Genomic DNA, 18,836 nt, shown 5'->3' on the forward strand with positions numbered 1-18,836 from the left:
ACATATGCATAATACTTCAGTAAGATTCTTGTTTATGGATTAAGTTTTTGGGCGTTTGCATTTCCAGTGGGAGCATGGAATGACGCCATACGAAAGCTGGCAAGATGCAAGGCGAATGCGTAGATTCAGAATGCGGAAAACTTCAAATTAGAAAGGAAAAGAAAGAAATGGCTACATCAAACAAAAGAAAAGCAAATGAAATAATATTGATCTGCCAAAAAAAAACACACACAAACGGTGGCTCGAGGTATGGTTATTTATTTTAAATTTAAATTGACCTAAAACGATGATAAAGGATTATTTCTTTTCGCGAAGAAGATAGTCCTTTGATGTGAAAGAAAAGCAAATGCATTCCTCATATTGATGCTTCAAAGTTGCGGGTTTATATCCTGGATTAATCATGCTGTCAACCATGGCAAGAAGAAAGTATTTAGATCTGTGAAAATGGTCCATTCCCAAGGTAAAGTAGAGAAAAAAACATATTATTAGCTTCAGGTGGGATCGGTTAGAAGTTATTTATTATGAGCTTCACTAACTAGTCGTATAAAGACGCAGCATATGTGAAATGATTTCTCCTCGTACACACCTGCAGTAAATATGCACACATGAAAAGACTACACATCCTATTTGAATATTTGAACTAGAAAACTTCTTATGTAGCACTTCAACCTGAAGAGAGTTGTTGGCCTACCATTTCTGACTTTCCTTGAGTGGGATAGTCAGTCCTACGTACGTGGGTACGGTTCGGTTGGGATTTGATGCTCGGTCTTTTCGTGTATAGACCGGCGTCGTTATCACATACAGCACCAGTCCTGGATAGCTGGTAAACTATTTTTGCAAAACGTAAGTTTATTTATTTATCAGTGATTTATCTGACTTTTTTTTCCAAATGTTGCAACAAGCATTCATTTTGTGCTAAGGAAACCAAAATTATATCTTTCATACAATACGGCCTTTTAGTGCCACCAAAAGGCTGATCAGAGAATTGAATACGACATGGGAACAACACCAGCATAATACCTGTGTATTTATTGTGCATAGTAGTTTAGTATATTTAGTATACATAGTAGTATTTCTGGCCACTATTTTGTCTGTTTGCTTTTTTTTGCTTACAAACATTCAAATTTAGTTCTGCTTCAGGGTCTGAATTTTTAATTTAGTTCTGTGCAAAGCTATCCAGAATAAGATATACATTTGCACATAACATTTTATATTAAAATATAAATTTTATCATAAATTAGATAATACAGCGTGTATAACACTGTGCCAGATGCAACGTTACTGCTGCCCAAAGGGTTTAACAGGGCAAATAAAATTTGTTGCATTCGCATTGCGCGACACTGTCAATGTGTATGGCATATTTTTGCGTGCAAAAGGAAGAATCTTTTGCAAATAACACAACAATGAAGGCGAATTTTTAAATATTACAAAATATTAATGCAATTGAAAATATTGGCGATCGAAAAACTAAAGAAAACATGCAATATTTTCATATTATTCACGCACAATGTACCTTGACACAAGTAGCAACAACTTACCGGCTTGTGGAATCTGTGCTTAACCATCAAACAACAACGGGTTGTTAGCCGCGTCGATTCCCTTCCCCATTCAATCGTTTGTTTCATTCAAAGCGCGGTCCGTCGGTTTTCTTTCTTTCCACGGGTGTTGTGGGTCGTCTCAGGGAAAGGAAAAAACACACAAAATTGTAGACGACCAGACGACGACGGCGTTGGCCGAAAACCGGAACGACGCGGCGCGTGAAGAACAGTTGCAGTTAAAAAGAACACCAGTAGTGGTGGAAGCAAAAAAACGGCAGGGTCCAGCACACAAACGGTCACAGTGCAAAACAGCCGCAGACCTGCAAGGATCAAGTACGGAGTTGGGCTCTGGAAAATAGTTGGCGCGGTGAGCAAATACAGCAAAAACAACACACGAAACTGGCAGCATTAAGCAGGCGATGATTGGAACGCAGTAAATATCAGGTGGAAACAAACAGTGTGGCGTGCTGTGGGTAGAATCTATTTCCCTTCAGAAAAATCCTTTCACCATCAAAGGCTTTCCCCTGCATCGTGCTGTCGTCCTCAACTGCAGGTGTTTTCTTCACTTGTTGTTGCAGTATTTTTGCTGTGCGTGCGTGTTTATGTATATGTGTGAAGTGTGTTTGTGACAAGTGCGTCAACTGTGTGTGCGAGCAAAATCGGGAAGAAAAAGTGCATCGGAATCGTTCCAGATTTTGCCGGTGGTGTTTTTGTTTTCTATTGATTTGTGTGAAACATTTTGTGGTGTGTTTTCTTTGGCGGTGTACCATCCATTTCTATCCAAACCATCACAACCCAGTTGTAGCCAATTCGCTGTTGCCTCGGGAAAGAAAGATAAAGCAGTGTGAACCACCAACAACGGTACGGTTTTGGATAGTAAGTGAATTCGTCCATTATTATTGCTCTTTCGCCGTCTGTCAGATGTTCGATGGTGACTGTGTTTTGACGACTTAGGAAAGGATCGGAAGGATATCTGCAGAAGGATATCGCTAAAACCTCATTCCGCAGACAACCAGGCACCCTGACAACTCTGGCCTACTGTTCCAGCTGATTAGGACGAGTAAGTGTGGAGTTTGGTTTCGTTGTAGCTGAAGCTGCGTGTGGCAGCTGATAAAATTGTGCCTAGAATTAGTAGAAGGGCTGTTTTTTCTTCTATCCGCAAAGAGAGAAAGCAGCTGACATTTAACAATTATCAATACAAATTGATAAAAGCAATGGTAACTTAAAAAAGTTGTTGCATCGCGTTTGAAATTTGATCATTTAGAAAAGTCATCCAAGTAATCACCGAAGAAAATTCTACTTTTTTTTGTAAATAAATCTATTTAGTTAAATTGAAGTGGGATCAAAGGATATAACCACCAGAGTGGGTCTCATTATTACTCCAAAACGATAGCATCGAGCCGTGGTAGCATCGAGAATCTTTATCGATTCCATGCCACCACACAGCAGCATGTCGGTCGGTCCACCATACCAAAAAGGGCAATTTTGAATGTTTCGTTGGTTGATTCCAAAGTTTGTCATCACAGCGGAAAAGCAACGGCAAAAGAGTCCACCAGCAACAAATACCGAATAGGAACGCATACACAGCTGGCGAATGAAATTCGGAGCCATATCAATGCGATACCGGTACGGATCTTCTTTCTTGCTCCGTTAAGGTTTGAAATTGATTTTTACTCTTTACGATTGTATTGCGTACAAGGGTCACAATGGCCACAGTCTTTCGGTCTTGTGTTACTATTGGTATTTTTTTTACCCCAACTGCCCTTTTCTTCATGACGGTGGTGAAATGATTTGAATATTGTACTATCATGTTGCTTTGATTTAAAAATGCTGATGACAGCTGTCAAGCATGAATTTGTTTTTCTAAACAAAAATGCAAAGAGCAAAAGGAACATTTTTTGTATGGTAGGAAAAGAGTTACATTACTTACATACATGTAATAAGTACTTGTTTCGCTAACTGAATTACTGGAATGACCTAAATTATCGGTGGTTCGATCCATTCCAGTTTTGAACTCTTCTTTTTAAACATTACGACCCACTATCGCGATCGTTGTTATTAGCTTACTAGATTTAGTATCGATCACGTAGCTGATCGTTTTATGATTATTACTTAAACTTTGTGTTAAATTTGTCCTGTAGCAAATTGCAGCGATCTTTGCTGAAAAATATGGAATGATGCGAACTGAAGTTTGTTATATTTTACTACATAATCTTCCATATGGATAAGATTCAAGTATAATATAAATATAAAGCTACATAAATACATTGAACAATTTTGTATCTATTTTTTTTACGAAACGTAACAATTTTTAGCAGCAGAAAAGAATATCAGCTGTTTGCACTGTTCTACATTTAAAGAAGGTAACAGAACAATTCCAACATGCAGAAATAATTAATGCAGAAAATCAATTGTCCAAATTCGTTTGACAGTTATCGACTAGACACGATAAGAAACAATACGAGTACCATTTGCAGTTTTATCTCAGACCCAAATCTTCCATCTGGTGTTCGGTTGCTTGACGGTTGGTAACAAAGTGATCAACGTTTATATCTGTGCATGACGATCACTGATGACTGGGACACGAAACGAGATCTTTTTATTGGCAATGTTTTTCTAAGGTGGTCCTCCTAACGGGCGAAGGTTGATAAGGAAACATGCACTACAGAGCTTTCGGAGATATTGAAGAAGTCGCTATCTTTGGTTTTTGAGTTGAGTGCAAGTACAAAAAACAGGGGAAAGGAACATTTTTTTCGAACAAGTACCGGTGATGATAAGGCACCACAACACTGCTTTTTTGGGTTTTCCACATTAGTAGCTCTTTGTCAAATAAATGTACTATGAAAAGTGACTCGTTGATGGAAAGGATAAAGAGATGATGTTCATAATTACAACGGATCGTGGCGGCTGGAATTAATGCGTTCATGCGTTCAGTCACCTTTTGGGCTAATGGGGTTAATGATGGTGCATCTTATATGCAGTGGGTAGCAGGGTAATATCATAATTGGTGTATAATCAGCGTTACTGTCCAATGACAAGGTACCGGAGTTTGAGATTGCGCTACGGAATAGACAACCTTTGACGATCTTTCCCTAGAATGACGAGGATGATAAGCGTTTTGGAGAAAATTTAGATTTGTAGAAAGATATGTTTATAAATGAACATAACAATCTCTGCTGCTTGAGATTGAGTTACGGGATAGATGACCTTAGATGATCTTTGTCCAGGGATGAACTCAACGGTTTGGGAAGTTTAGAACTTCAAACGCAAAACATGGGATAAGAGAGCTAAAATGATTTCTCACCCCCATTCATCAGTTCAGAATCAAAAGCCCACCTTACGTCCTGTAGTACATCCAATTTTTGTCACGCAAGACATCATGGAACCGTCTCAATACGTGACTTAATCATCTCTTTTTAACAACTGTCTTGAGGTATTTATAGACCAACTCACATAAGGCATTAAGCACTTTATTGTTCATACTAAATTGTCTTATCAGCCACTCATAAACACAATCGGCATGGTATTGAAGTAAGAATCTTATCAATGGCTGTGTTATATTATGGGTTTTTTTCTCTTCGATATTTTCATTATCATTTCTCCTACTTGGTTCAATGTACTTGAAATACTTAAGTTGGTCTTTTTGCTGTTGATTTTAATTGAATAACAAGTGTGTGTTTTTTCCCCCAAATAAATTCAACGTATTTATAATACTCTTCAATTTATTTCTTTTGTATACAACTCCTATCTTAGCGGTATATGGGAAATATTTCCGTATTTGTAATACCAATACGGCCAGGCCGTGCCTTATGAATAAAAAAAATGATATCTTTACACGAAAATTGAAACTGTTAACTAATTTCCCGTGTATGAAACACCCAAATACCCCTCTATGCATCTTCAGTGTGAGTGTGGCAGCCCGGTGGAGTATGTGATAAACGACGCCTGCCCACTCGGCAGGACTGGGAATCAAATCCCATCCGGAGCGTCTCCGGAAAATAACTCTTGATACGGCAAGGCCGTTCTAGCGGAGTAAAGAAAAATCTTCAGTGTGATTTTTTAAAAGTCCGTTTACAAATTTGCTCATTTGTTCAGGAGATTTGCAATGTACTGTGCCTATTCCACAATATATCAAACATTTTTGAATCTAACAAACATATTCCATAAATATTAAAATCTAAAGACAATTGGAATGTAAAATTTTTAGTCAATAAGTCGTTGGACTTAAATACTTTAAAAGGTTTTGTTTGTCAACGTAGTATCATTGTTAGTAAGTTTAGGATACTGAGTAGTGAGTTAGTAGACTAATGTTATTTCTCTGAAGTTTTTTTCCGGTATGATTTCAATGTTTTTATTTATATCTATACATTTTCTACCACACTTTCTCTACCACACTTTCGAACTCGTTTTGGGCGTTTCTCATAAAAAATGTCAAATTAGCCCAGTTATCTACTAACTCTATACACCATCTAGGAAGAGAATATACAACATGATTAAATGTTTAAAAATGGATATAATCTAAGCTAACGAAAGAAGCACGCTGGACAGTAGATCATGGCACGAGGATCGATAATTAAATATCACGCATTCGGTGTATTTGGTACGATTATCTCCACCGTCTATATCTGTCAATCCCGTTCGAATCCCGCTGGTGCGACCGGGAATGTTAAATGGCGCTAAATCTTTACGCACCACACACGCGGCCGTGTACGACCATATGCATTTGATTTAATTTACATTCCCGTGCTCTTCCTCTGTTGATTATGGCTATTATCAGTAACTAACGGCGGACGCATGTTGCCAGCAGCAACACCAAGATTTTGGTCACGTTTTGTTTGCAAATTTGATCAAAACGCCGGTGTTCAATGTTTGCCGTTTTGATGGTGCCAAATTAGCGTTCTGCAGTAGCGCTCTTCCTTTTTTTTTGGTGATGTCTTTGATTCCGAACGGACAATGTCACGTGTGACCTTGAAATGTTTCGAGGGTGTGGTCACAAAGATCGTGCGTTTGCTGCCGGCTGGCTTGTATCGGCTTTGGGCTTAGTAAACCAAAATGAACCAAACATGTCGATAATACTGCAACGTGCGATTTACCTGGCCCGGCCGGGACACCTTTTTCCTGTCATCAGCGGCAAGAGGTCAAACTTTGTCGCACCGTGACATCGTTCGCGTTCGAGTTTCGCACAGCAACAGCCCGGTAGAGCATCATTATCCGCATTGGCAGCAGCAGCAGCAGATGGGGCGTCACTCATTAAGCCCTGTACGGTTTGTGTGTTTTTGTTTTTAGTATCTTTATTGCAGCATGTACGCCTTTGTCCCTTAAGGACCTGGATAAGATGTTGCTAAGAGCTGAAGGCAACTAGCAGCAAATGAGTACGGGGGAACCTTAGAAAAAAAAGAGGCCACATTATGTAGATGAACATGCACGCGATAAGACATCTGTTTTTGTGGCTTTTTGTTGCCATTATAATCGGGCTTTTTGAAAAAAGAAAAACGTTGAGTTACTAACGGGAGGTCAGATGTATCAGGCGTTGAGCGTGAGTAATGTTCGATTTAAAATTAGCACTAACACTGGACTAACTCATTAGTGATCAATTAGCAATGATTATATACACACCTCCAGAACAGTGGACTATTGAGCTCGGAATGTGTTAATCAACTATGTAGATCACAAATGGCAGAACACGTGTTTCGCTACCTGGATGCCTTCTAAATCTGCCAAATCTTCTTCATGCCCGGATCCGTTTGCGAAACTTTCCTTTTTCAAAACGGAATACAAGATCAGCAAACGTAGACATGAGCTACTAGCATGAACGATATGGAATGGCACTCAATGGTCGGCATTTCTGTGCAACTCTTCACGCGCCATCGGAGACCCTCGAGATATTTGTAGTTTGTCCGGACTGGCTCGAGTGTGTTCTGGCCGGGTTGTGTTTGCCCGCAAACATTGTGTAATGTTTGTCTAGATGCGGCGCAACGCGGTGTGGTTTTATTGATTTTTGTTTCACGCCGTGCGTCTTCCGTGATTCAATGGTTACCCGGTTCCAAACGACATGTGTATCGTGGAGCTGGGAAGATGCATCAAACAACTGAACGGCTGCGATAAACTGATTGAATTTAATCTTCATGAGTATGGCTTCTACTGTTCTTAGTACTTTGGTATCCTTTTGTAAAAAAAAAATATTTCAATACACAACGTGATCCTGTGGGGCCATATCACGCAAGCCACCATGTTTTTGGAGGGGAGTATTCACTTTTTTCTGATTCGCTTTTCTTACATGTACTATTTTTAGTAACTTTGGTAACCAAAATGTCTCGTGCAGATTGGCGACAGATAAAATATGCCCAAGCACTATGGCTAATTTATAAACTTTGAGCTTCGTGAGTCACAAGGCACTGTGTCAAAGCTCCGCCGCTGCGGGAAAATGGAAAGCTTTTTTGTTATCGATTCCGAACCACTAAATATGGGTTTGGGGGTTTTAGTTCTCAAATTGGTAGTGCTCGTGCTTTGCCACAACAGCTCGAACCACAAGCATGATGGTGTATCCTTCATTTTCACCTTGCGTGATTGACGGGGGACCTATTTTCATCCTGTAACGGTAGCGGCCACAAGAGTTTGCAGGGTTTGTTAGCCCACGCCTCGGATGTGTAGATTGTTTTAGTTTTTCGTCTTTCATTTGCAAACCAGCATTTCGCTCCTGCTGGTTCAATTCACTCCAGGAGGTAGAAGAACAAGAGCGTATTATCTGAACTTGTTTTTAAATATTTTTGGTAACTTTTATAAAGCGCTCGATTAAGAACAAAATCAGTTCTAGCATTTCCAAGTCATATTTTTAATGGTTTCGAAGCAATTCTTTGACTCAATAAATGTGGTAGGGACGATGTGGGAACCAATTTCAGAATTACGATCTCAAGACAAAATTTATCAAAACAAACTGAAAAAAATGTATGAATCGTTAACGGTCCGGATAGCTAAAAACTTTGCATTTCATTGTGAGCTTTAGCACTAAATAAAAGTTATAAAAACATTTTGTAATTAGTAAGTTTTATTAATTTTTTTGTGGTTCGTCTGTCTTCAGTGATTTAATTAAATACCTATAAAAAATAGAAACCGCTATTTTGTTCAATTAAATAATACAAAACGTTTGACACCATGCTGATGTTTTTTTTTTTACTTTTTTATATTCATTAAAATTAAAATACACCAACCACGAGCTGTGAAATATTAATATTGGTGTAATTATAAATTATCAAGCTATTAATGCAATCGCTTCACCAACCTTTATGAATAAATGTTTTTAATTGTTAACAAAATCGCAACATTTGTTTGCCTAAATACTTTAAAAAACCCTGTCCTTTGTCACGTTTTGACTTTGAGATATTTTTTTTTAGTTTTTGTTTCGCTTATTTCGCTTCATGGCTCATGAAAGCATTCGTGGGTTTTTTCCCCGCCTGATGGAAAACATAAAACAAAAGGAGCAAATATTTTAATAATTGGTTACGGTCAAGGTTTGTTGTTTGAAAATTGGATCCCAACTACAGGTATGGTTGCGTTTTTGTTTCATTATTTACTCTATTTGTTCGTATGTATAAAACTTTTCGTGTTTGTGTGTGTATAAAAAAGATACTTGTAGTATCGTCAGGAGCTTTCTATCCCGTATGTTTCAGAAACTTATTTGTCGATGTTTTGTGATAACCTTTTTCAAATCGATTTGTTTTTTTCTTCTCCTTCTTCTTTTGGGCACCTTGTCATGAATTTAGCAGTGAGCGCAATTTCGGCTGGTGGAATTATCGTACAGTCACCATCAGTCATCTCAATTTTCAGTTTCCCTGTGCTTTTATCACTTTCACACCCAAAATTCCACATTTCCTCCAGCCATTATGAATGAGCGGCAGCTTTTTTTGTTTTTTTGTTTTGTGATTTTGGTTGGATATTTTTAGCTCATACTTGTGCCCTTTGGTGCGGGAGTCGATCACTTGGGTGTTGGATCCGGTTACATAAACTCCTTCGAATCCGGTTGTTTTTTTTTTGGATGGTGGAGGTGCCCGGTACATTTTAACAGGTGACGAGGTTAATGAGCTTTGGGTAATGTGTTCCACAAAGGTGTGCTATATGGCCATTCGCCTTTCTTTCGTGTTTTTTGTTGTGGGTGAAAAAAACAACCTTTTTTGAGATTATTTATGATTACCCTCTAAAAAAAGAAAAGTAAATATTGTTTGCGAGGATTATTTTCATAAATGCAATGTAATATTTCATTCATTAATAAATGGAAATATTGTTTTTTTTAGGACACACCAGTTTCGTGGGTAGATTATATAAGATTGTACAACATTGGACGTGGGAAAGGACAGGAGAACAAGGGAAAGCAAAGTATCATTTAAGCAAATATACTAAATTAGGCTCTCGTCCACGATTCACAGTTTGGGTGGTGCGAGAAAACGGAAAAAAACCAACGAAAGCAAAATTATAAAGTTTTACTTACGAAGAAGCGTTTGCAACTGTTGGTTGTGTCTTGTCTTTGACGCACGGATGACGCCCTGCCTTGGTGTAAGACTAAAAATAAACTCACGTGCTGTGGGGAATCCGATTCGCTTTCTGCGGGTTCACCGATGAGTCAGCGGAGTTTGAGTTGTGGCAAAACAACAAACAAAGTTGGACAGCAGAAAAAAAGGACTAACATTACTGGGACTAACCCGCCCTCCTGGCAATGGTGATTTTGGTGAAACTGCGCCACACACCAAAGATGAAAGCACGACGCAAGCTTTTCGTTTTTCTTTTTTTCCTGTATGTTTGAGATAAGATGCGTTGATTGGATGAAAGTTTTGCCCAATTTCAGGCGGCATCAAAGAAAGTGTGTTGATTTGCTTTCGTTTTCCATCCCATAGCTGGCCATCCATTCTCCGGGGTTAGTGACAAGAGTTTGTCTTTCGTCCCCTGTTTCGTCTGCAGGCCAGGTCTGCGGAAAAATCGGAAATGATAAATGTGGCCCATCGTTCATCGGTGTTTCCAGTTGGTTCTCCCATTGCACCGGGTTGCGATGGTAGTTTCTGAAGTAAAAGCACCCAACCAGGTCTGTCTTTCACATTCATTAGCTACACTCGCCTACACCACCCATCCGGCAGGCATACGGGTGTAAAGAAGCCGACTGACGCCACCTTTTCGGGTTAGAAAAGTTGTTGGTAGAAGAGTGCTCGCCTGGCGGTGGCGGAATCACACTACATGCAAGGTTGAAGCCACACACACACACCAAACTGGCCGCAAAAGCAAAATTCCCAACTAGCGTCATCAAAGGAAACCCCAAGCATAGAGCATAGAAGAGGCTTTGCTATTCGCTGGGGTTTTGGAAAACAAAAATATAAATTAGAACGAATGCACAGCACTGCCACGAACACCACCAAGCGTGGGTTTTAGTAAGTCCAGCAGTACGATCGATGTTGGGGGTGGCTCTTGGTATTGGGATTCACTTTTCGCTTTCTTCGTCCTTGCGGCTACATGAAGATTCGCAACAACTAGAACGCCGTGCCCTAGCAATGTATGGAGATGTGGCCGTCTGTGTAATCTTTGGCATGGAACGATGTAATCTGTTGTAGCTGGAACTTTCGCTGGAACTGGCGCTTGATGGGAAGAGTAAGCGGGGGCGGGGGTGCTTTTGGGTGCAGGAATTCATCCTTGAATGGGACGTTTGAAACGTGTCAGAGTGTGGTTACAGCAGCAGCAGCAGCATTGTGTCGTGAGAGTGAGAAATATTTCATGAATGAAAATCGCTAAGCGACGATGAGAGTTTAAATTTAGTTTTCCAGGTTAAAACCCTTGGCGCTCGTGATGGTAGAGGGTTAAGTTTTTTTTTTCTTGGCGAATAGAGGCTGATCATCAGGCGAGTTGGCAAGCTTATGCATTTATAATGTTCTGCACTATGATTTACGAGTTCTTTACCTGGTGTGATATAGGGAGCTTTCAAAAGCTGTGTCTAGAATAATAAAATTTACTTTAAAATTGCAATAGATACTATTTTCATCTTCAACAAAAAACAGAGTCATCTTCGAACTTTATACGTGCAATGGTGTTGGAGAAGGATTGCCCTTAAAATGTACATAAAAAATGCTCTCATATGTATTACAGTAGATCGTCGATTGTCCGGGGGCGGACTAACTGGCGGTTGGATTAACCGTGCACCGAAAATTGACAGGTGGTGGACATTTATACTGATGTCAGGTTGGTTAAAATTATTAAAATCGTCACCAAACGATATATTTGTTTGTCAGGAACTATTATCCGTGGAAATCGATTAACCGGCATCAGTGTGCGGTCCCCAGCACTCCGGATAATCGACGTTCTGTTGTATTTCACTTACAAAAAAAAGCCAATTTTGTGTGATTTTTTATCATCTTCCCGTGGACATCCGATGGTATTCCTTCTTGTAAGACAGTTCATTATCGATCCTTCAGAAGGATGAACTTGACGAAGACAGGCCTCCAGATGTCAGTGCGGCAATTTCGTCCCTCCCGTGCTGGTTTCTCTTTCCAACCATTCAACAAAATCTTCATTCAAATTGATAAACTAAATTTACAAGCACTTTTACCATTTTTTATGGTTGCATAAAGGCTATTTTTAGTCGCACAGATAATTCATCCACTGGCTAATCAAAGCCCCGGATAATCGAAGTTCCACTGTGGTTGTAAATATTTCCATTTATCTAATGACAAAATCGAATGATCATTAAACAATTTGTACGCCCTTACCGAGCGTGATCTACTCTTATTTGTTTCCCTACTCTTATACTTTACTCCTAGATGATACATTTCGTTCTTTTGACAATGTATGTACAGAACGACATTTTTTTGCCCGTTTAGAACGAGCCAGGCTGTATTAATACTTGTTTTACCACGTAGCAGGATAGTCAGTCCTTCGAAACCCGATCCTGTCGTGTGGACAGGGAGAATTCAAAATTGTTCCCCTAAAAAAAAATTAACAAAAAAAAACACACAAAAGGCTCATTTCATCGTAATGAATCAAAATGTTCCGATCGGCATGGATACAAAAGTGTAACATTTTGCATCGTAATACTGAAAATTGATCTGTTTCCAAATGTTCCCCATCCCGGCAAAACAACACCATAAAAGCGATTAGCTTTCCACCTTCAAGCATGGCACTTTTCCAGTTCCCTACCTTCAAGTGGTAAAGCAACAAAAAGCACTACAAAAAATAAATTGAAAAAAAAAACATAAGTATCGTGCCCCCAGTGATAGTGCTCAATTCTGTGTCTGTTGCCGCTCTGACAGGTGACGGAAGCAAGTGTAGATGTAAATTACCAGCTTTAATCCTATTGCTGCGGACCCGCCCCATTCCGCACACCCGGTTCCGATCCGGTGGTTTGTAAACTGCTCCACTCTCCCCAACACCAGCTGTGAAGCGCGTTTTTGTGCTGATGGGAAATGAAAATCCTTTCCGACGCCGCCACGGCACATCGCATCAATGCGCGCGATGCTGGCGCCACAAGGAATTAGCGTGCCAACTGGGTAGCAAGCGGGGGAAATAGGAAAAGAAATTCGCTTGAGGAATAAAATAAAAACAACGTCAAAATGTACACTTTCTGTACCGATGGTGGGGGGCGGTGTGCGTGTGTAGTGTGGAAAACAAACAAATGTCACTAGTTGCAAAGCGGTCAGAATCGCCGTGATATGAGGATTGTAAAACCCGACAGGATTTGTTCACAAGCATGTTAGATCATTTTATGAGTGAAAGCCCTCGTTAAGCATTAGGTCAGTTACCTACCCCAATCGAAACGCAAAAAAGGCGAAGAAATGCAATTAACATCTCCGTCAACAAATGCGTCTCTTTGTTTCATAAAACATACACTAAAAGCGGGTTGACCACAAAGGGACGAATAGAAAAAGCTCCGTCTAGGCAACAGCAAAAATGTGGATAAAAACACTCGCCAGTCAATGGTCGCCTGAAATGAATCATGAAAGTAATTTAATGAATACTAATGCTGTTCGTGCTGTTGGACACTGCAGTTAATAGCGTTTTTTCCCCTCCGCTCATGGCATTAGAAAAATGTCACCGGCACGAAACAACAGTGCCAGGAAGGTGTTGAAAACATTGAATTAGTAAAAGGAGAAGATACAATAACTTATGGAATACAGTACCATGAATACATAAATGCAGATAATGTGGTTGGGTTGATTTTTCCTTTTACTTTCGTTTTAATTTCTTTTTCTATTGTTACTACCTATTTCATTTGTTTTGTTGTTATATGAAATATTTTTGTTATTTGTAATTTCTTCTTTATTTGTGTTGCTTTGTGTTCATATGTTTGTTTATTTGCTTATTTATATTCTTAAACTTGCTTGTTTTATTTTCTTATTTATTGTTCATTTGTTTTATTTTTTATGTACTTTATCTTTTATATTCTCTTTTTTTTATTTTTTTAAATTATGTTTGTACTTCTAAGTTACAAAAAAAAACCTTTAATAAGTTCAGCATTTCGGATTTAATTTACTTGTGATATTCATGTTTGCTAGATAAAGGGATTCCTTTTCACTAAACTATCGAGCTTGTCCAGCGGAAAGCTTCACTCTACCATCTTTGTTTCACAGTGTTTGTTCGCATATCTCGTGCAAGAAATGTCAACAAATGACATTTGCTATCAACGCCGCTTTGGTCACATTGTTTCGCCCAGCGTTTGCCAGCCAAGTAGTGCCAGCCGGTTTGGTTGTTTGGTTGGGTTAAGCTGCGTTAAGGTGTGAGAACTATGCTAGATTAAAAACCGGAGACACAGCAACACTGATACGCTTTTCCTTGATGCGGTTCTGATGGTCCTGACTGCAAGACCGTTCACTGTTTGTGACATTCAATGTTTGCACCACCAAAAAGGTAGAAAGGAATCGGGTGATAGTGTTTGAAATGGCATTCAATCCCGTGGTTTTCTTTGCAATAAAATAAAATTCTACAATATGACACAATAGATCAATTCTTTTATGAGACAGCGATTTTTGTGGACAGCTTAAAACGAGAGCGTTTTGTATGTTTGGCTCTTGCTGTGATTGATTGAATGACCAATCATTAAGTATTGTTCAATCGATGAGATTAGCCATCCAGCTTTATGATGTTCAAGCTGCTTCTTTTTTTCCTGTATCTTTGAGTGTACACATTATTTGATACATTATTGTCCGCATTTGTTAAATTGTCTAGCAGAGTTTTATGGAAATGAATAAATAATAATCACACCCCAAACCAGCAAAATCAGTGCAAGGACGAGCCAACCGTAAGCTTCTTGTTTTTTTTTTGGCAACAGCTTCTAAATACACCATTCGGACAAGGCGTCTCCTTTAAGACGCAAATCGTTTGCCGAGACATTTCGATTCCAGTGCCGACGAACCCCCATTTCCATGTCTAAGGGTCAAATCGATCGTCCTCACATTACCCTCACCGACTCGTCCACTTGTATGGTCCAACGACTATGGTACGTGATACGCTAAACGATGGGCACAAAAAGGTCCGGTCCGGTTTGGAATGGATGCTAAAAATAGCATTAATCTTGATAATCACCAATAATTGAACAACGGGTTTTTGATGAAGCCGGATGGGACGCACCACCAGAGCAGATGCAGTTGGCGAAGGGAGAGAGGATCAGCCGAAGTGACGGAAATAATAGTGCATTCATGCACAACTTATGCATACAAAGCTTGGTGCCTCTCCATGGTTACCATGCCACTGATGTACACATCAACTGCAATTGAACGGTCCGGGTTTGGGCTCCGGCACTAATAGGGGAACAGAAACGAAGAATCCGAGTGAAACGGTCGTGTGTTGTACGGTCATGGTGAGTGATGGGCGATTTGTACAGACGAGAAACATATCGTGAAAGCGAGAGAGTAGGAAAACAAAACGCAAACAGCTATACACCCAAAGGTCGATTTTGTCCGTCCACAACACAATGGAAGGCAAAGGGAAGGATAATTTAATTAAGCATACGGTTGTTGTGTTCTGTTTTCCCTGCACTTCTCTACACAGAAATCCTTTCTCTGACGATCGCGTATCGTGTGCAAGAGTGAAGCTTTTTTAGATGCACTGTTTAGGGATTTGAAGTACAGCGGGAGAAGCGTTACACTGTGCTATATAAATTAATCTGTTTCCGAATGATTCGGAATTCGTGGATGGTCAATGTGTTTTTTGGAAGTGATAATTTCGTGGATACCTTCCTTATTGGTTCTTTCTCCATCCCAAGAGTGAGATTTATTGTGATGCTAATTTGATTTGATTGGTAATTACCATATCCAGCAGGGTATAAGTATTGCATCATACCTTTTCTCAAGGCTCGAGGCAAAAGTCGTGCACAGTAATTGATATTAATTGGATATTCTCACATTCGGATTCGTACTAAATATTTATCTCGAAATAATCAACACCATTTAACAGCATGTGCCTTCATCCATGTCGTCGTTCCCATTCGCGTGTGGCATTTGCAAAAGGTAGTAGGATTTAGTATTTTATTTTATGTCCACTAAAAACGGGTACCATGTAACGCGTATCTAAAGGTACAAAAACATTTATTCATGTTAAACTGATGATATCGAATGAGCAATAGCAGAGAAATAATAATTAAAATTGTTGATAAAGAGCTTCTTACATTCCTTAGACCACAAGAAATTAATAAAAAAAATTATTCTCTTTACTAAGAATTTAACATTCATTCTTTGCGAAGATTCAGTGCTCTTGTGTTTCTGCGCTTAGTCTAATGCACGATAGGTTGTAGATCGAATCTTATCTTTACCGAATCTTATCGTATCTTTACAAAGACTTAACTAATTCCCCTGTTTTCATAAGAACTACCTTGTCCGCATCCAAAAAACCACTTATGTCACTTAGCGAAAACTTCTCCAAAGAAGAGTCCTCAACAAAACAGACAGATCGTCCCAGTAGTATTGGGACGCGCTAAACCTAATTCAGAGTTTGTATTATGTGCAAATATTTGCAAAAAGATGTGTTAATTTGTAGCATCAACATCTCATCATCAACTCAATGTAGTGGAGTCTTTATTTCTAAACATTGTAAAAATAGTATTTTATTCATTTTTCGCCCTTTAATGGGATTTGCATGGCTTACAAGACTAAAGAAGCAAGACCTGGTTGAGATATAGATTATGATGTTGGCAATACGTTTCTCTGGTAGCAAAATCTTCATGTCCAGGAAGATAAATTATTTATCTAAATATTTATGCAGTCACTGTCTTTCAGCCATTTACGGCTTAAGACAGAAGAGAGATCTTCTTCTAGTAGAAAGTGAACTCGTACCAGGTCGTTCGTAAATCAGGTTAAGCACCCTGTTTATCGTACTCGCGAATAGCACTATAATTGAGCAATAAAAGGTGCTAAAACGAATGTTTCACCTTCTCGGAGATAGGTCCGGTCGCGCTGTTTACGATCCCAACTTTAGACGGTCGAGAGACGATGACAAACTGGACTGGAGCTAATCGGCGGTAACGAAATCATCACATCAGTAAGTTCTCCCCGGTCACCACAATCAACAACGACTGTGCTCGCGCATTCTCCGGTCAGGAAGTTCGTTCCCTTGTGTCTGCGATCGCAAATGGCGCATCATTTTCGTACGGTTGTAAACGTAAGAATACGGACGGAACCCTTGTACAGGAGTGTGCCCAGAATTTCGCCAGAGATGCGAATGGAAGAATTTAAATCCAACCAGAGAATGGACCCAACGGAGATGACAGTTGACATGACTGACAAACAGAAACACACACATACAAGACTTCATGATTTATGGGAGATTAAAAGAGTGTCCGCGTCTTTCGTCCGATCGCCCCTAACGTAGATTTCAGTAGATGTCTAAAATCACCGCTCACTATTGTACAGCGAGTCAACAAACATCAAACCCCCAGAATTGCCCAATGTGCGGAGAAGAGCATCAGCGTGATTGGGAAGAATCGGCAATAAGTGCGTTTCATTGTCTGCTGGACAAACAAACCATTTTCGGGACCGTAATTCTAAAAATATCTTCAAGAAGAAGTGTTGCTGTTTAGTAGGATCTTTTCAACAGTTTGCGCGATCACTGTTGGGTCGAATGCGTGAGAAGATCACTTTTTGTTAGCGGCAGTCAATAGCTCACCCGCTGACAAATACACCTGACCGTGCGTCATCCAGTGCGAACAAGTGGTTCACGATCAAGGTCTTTTTACGTACCATCCAGCGAGGCGGATAGTATGATGAGCATCGGTTGTGCCACATACGTACATACGTGCAGGTACCGGTTGGTGCAAAATATGTCGACAAACTTGATTCCATCGAGGGTCGTACCCGAAATGTCAGTCACGAGCACCGAACCGGTTACCGGCGGCAATGTACCGAACGATGACTTCCGCGTCTGGATCGGGAGTTTTAATGTGGTTACGTGCAGATGATGAAATATTGCACCTTTTTGTTTGAATGCTTACGGGCATGTCGGAATGCACGAGGAAGTTGTTCCCAACAATCCGTAGGTCCAGAAGTTTGGCAACATTTTGATTGTAAATCTAGTTCTCCTTGGTGTGGCCCCAATTTGTGATCCTCTATTACTATCAAGGACAAACAACTGTTCACTAGTTTAATGCGCCGTGTGCCCGTACCTACACGTGTAGCAACATTTAGGATTGTTGGGTTTGATAGGTTTGTTTATCTTCCGTTAAGATTTCCTGTTTTTCTTCAATCTTCGCTTCTGGGGCATTACGGTTTGAAATGGGCGAAAAAAATATGAACAACCTTTTGTTCACGGTTTTGTTTTTGCAATGTGGTCGATCTTGGTTTGTTTGGAGGAAGGTTGTAAACATGCCGAATACTAATATAGCCACATGTGGACGCTTTGTGGTGTTTGATTGGTGGCTGATGTCTGAACTCAGGTTATGTGATCGGCTCTAGGGGCTCGATCGTACTCGGAGATTGTGATGTGAAGGCTCGTGTTTGTTTGGCTCACCCGACCAAGAGATATTCTTTTTAGTATCTATCTTTTTTCTATAGCTCTTTTATGTAGGTCTTTTTTTGAAATAATAAAATCATAAAATGAAATAAATCATCTTCGAATGATCAAATTATCCTTGCTGCATCCACAGCAATGATCAAGCGAGAATTAATTCCCTCACAAAGAGACAGTTTCTGTGGGACAACGATGCATCTATGTGGCCTCTAAACTAATCACGGAAGTGTATTCTATGCGATGAACAAGCGGCCCGACATTAACCAAACCACCATCTATAAAAGAAATGAGATTAGACGTAGGGAATATCAGGCAGGGGGAACGCACGCGAAGTTG

General features: G+C 39.7%; 1 protein-coding gene across 5 annotated transcripts in view; it reads left to right on the top strand.

The window, feature by feature from the left end:
• Positions 1-1,625: 1,625 nt before the first annotated feature.
• The window catches only part of LOC125771682 (rho-related BTB domain-containing protein 2), a 40,179-nt gene continuing 22,968 nt past the window's right edge, over positions 1,626-18,836 (top strand). The window contains exons 1-2 of one of the 5 annotated variants that reach the window (XM_049442580.1): positions 1,628-2,399; positions 2,460-2,598. The gene's annotated coding sequence lies outside the window, so the exon portion shown is untranslated. Of the gene's footprint in view, positions 2,599-18,836 lie in introns of all 5 variants that reach the window. The other 4 variants (XM_049442581.1, XM_049442579.1, XM_049442583.1 and 1 more) reach the window with 4 other exon arrangements.

The sequence above is a fragment of the Anopheles funestus genome, chromosome 3RL (genome assembly GCF_943734845.2).
Source record: "Anopheles funestus chromosome 3RL, idAnoFuneDA-416_04, whole genome shotgun sequence".
NCBI lineage: Eukaryota > Metazoa > Arthropoda > Insecta > Diptera > Culicidae > Anopheles > Anopheles funestus.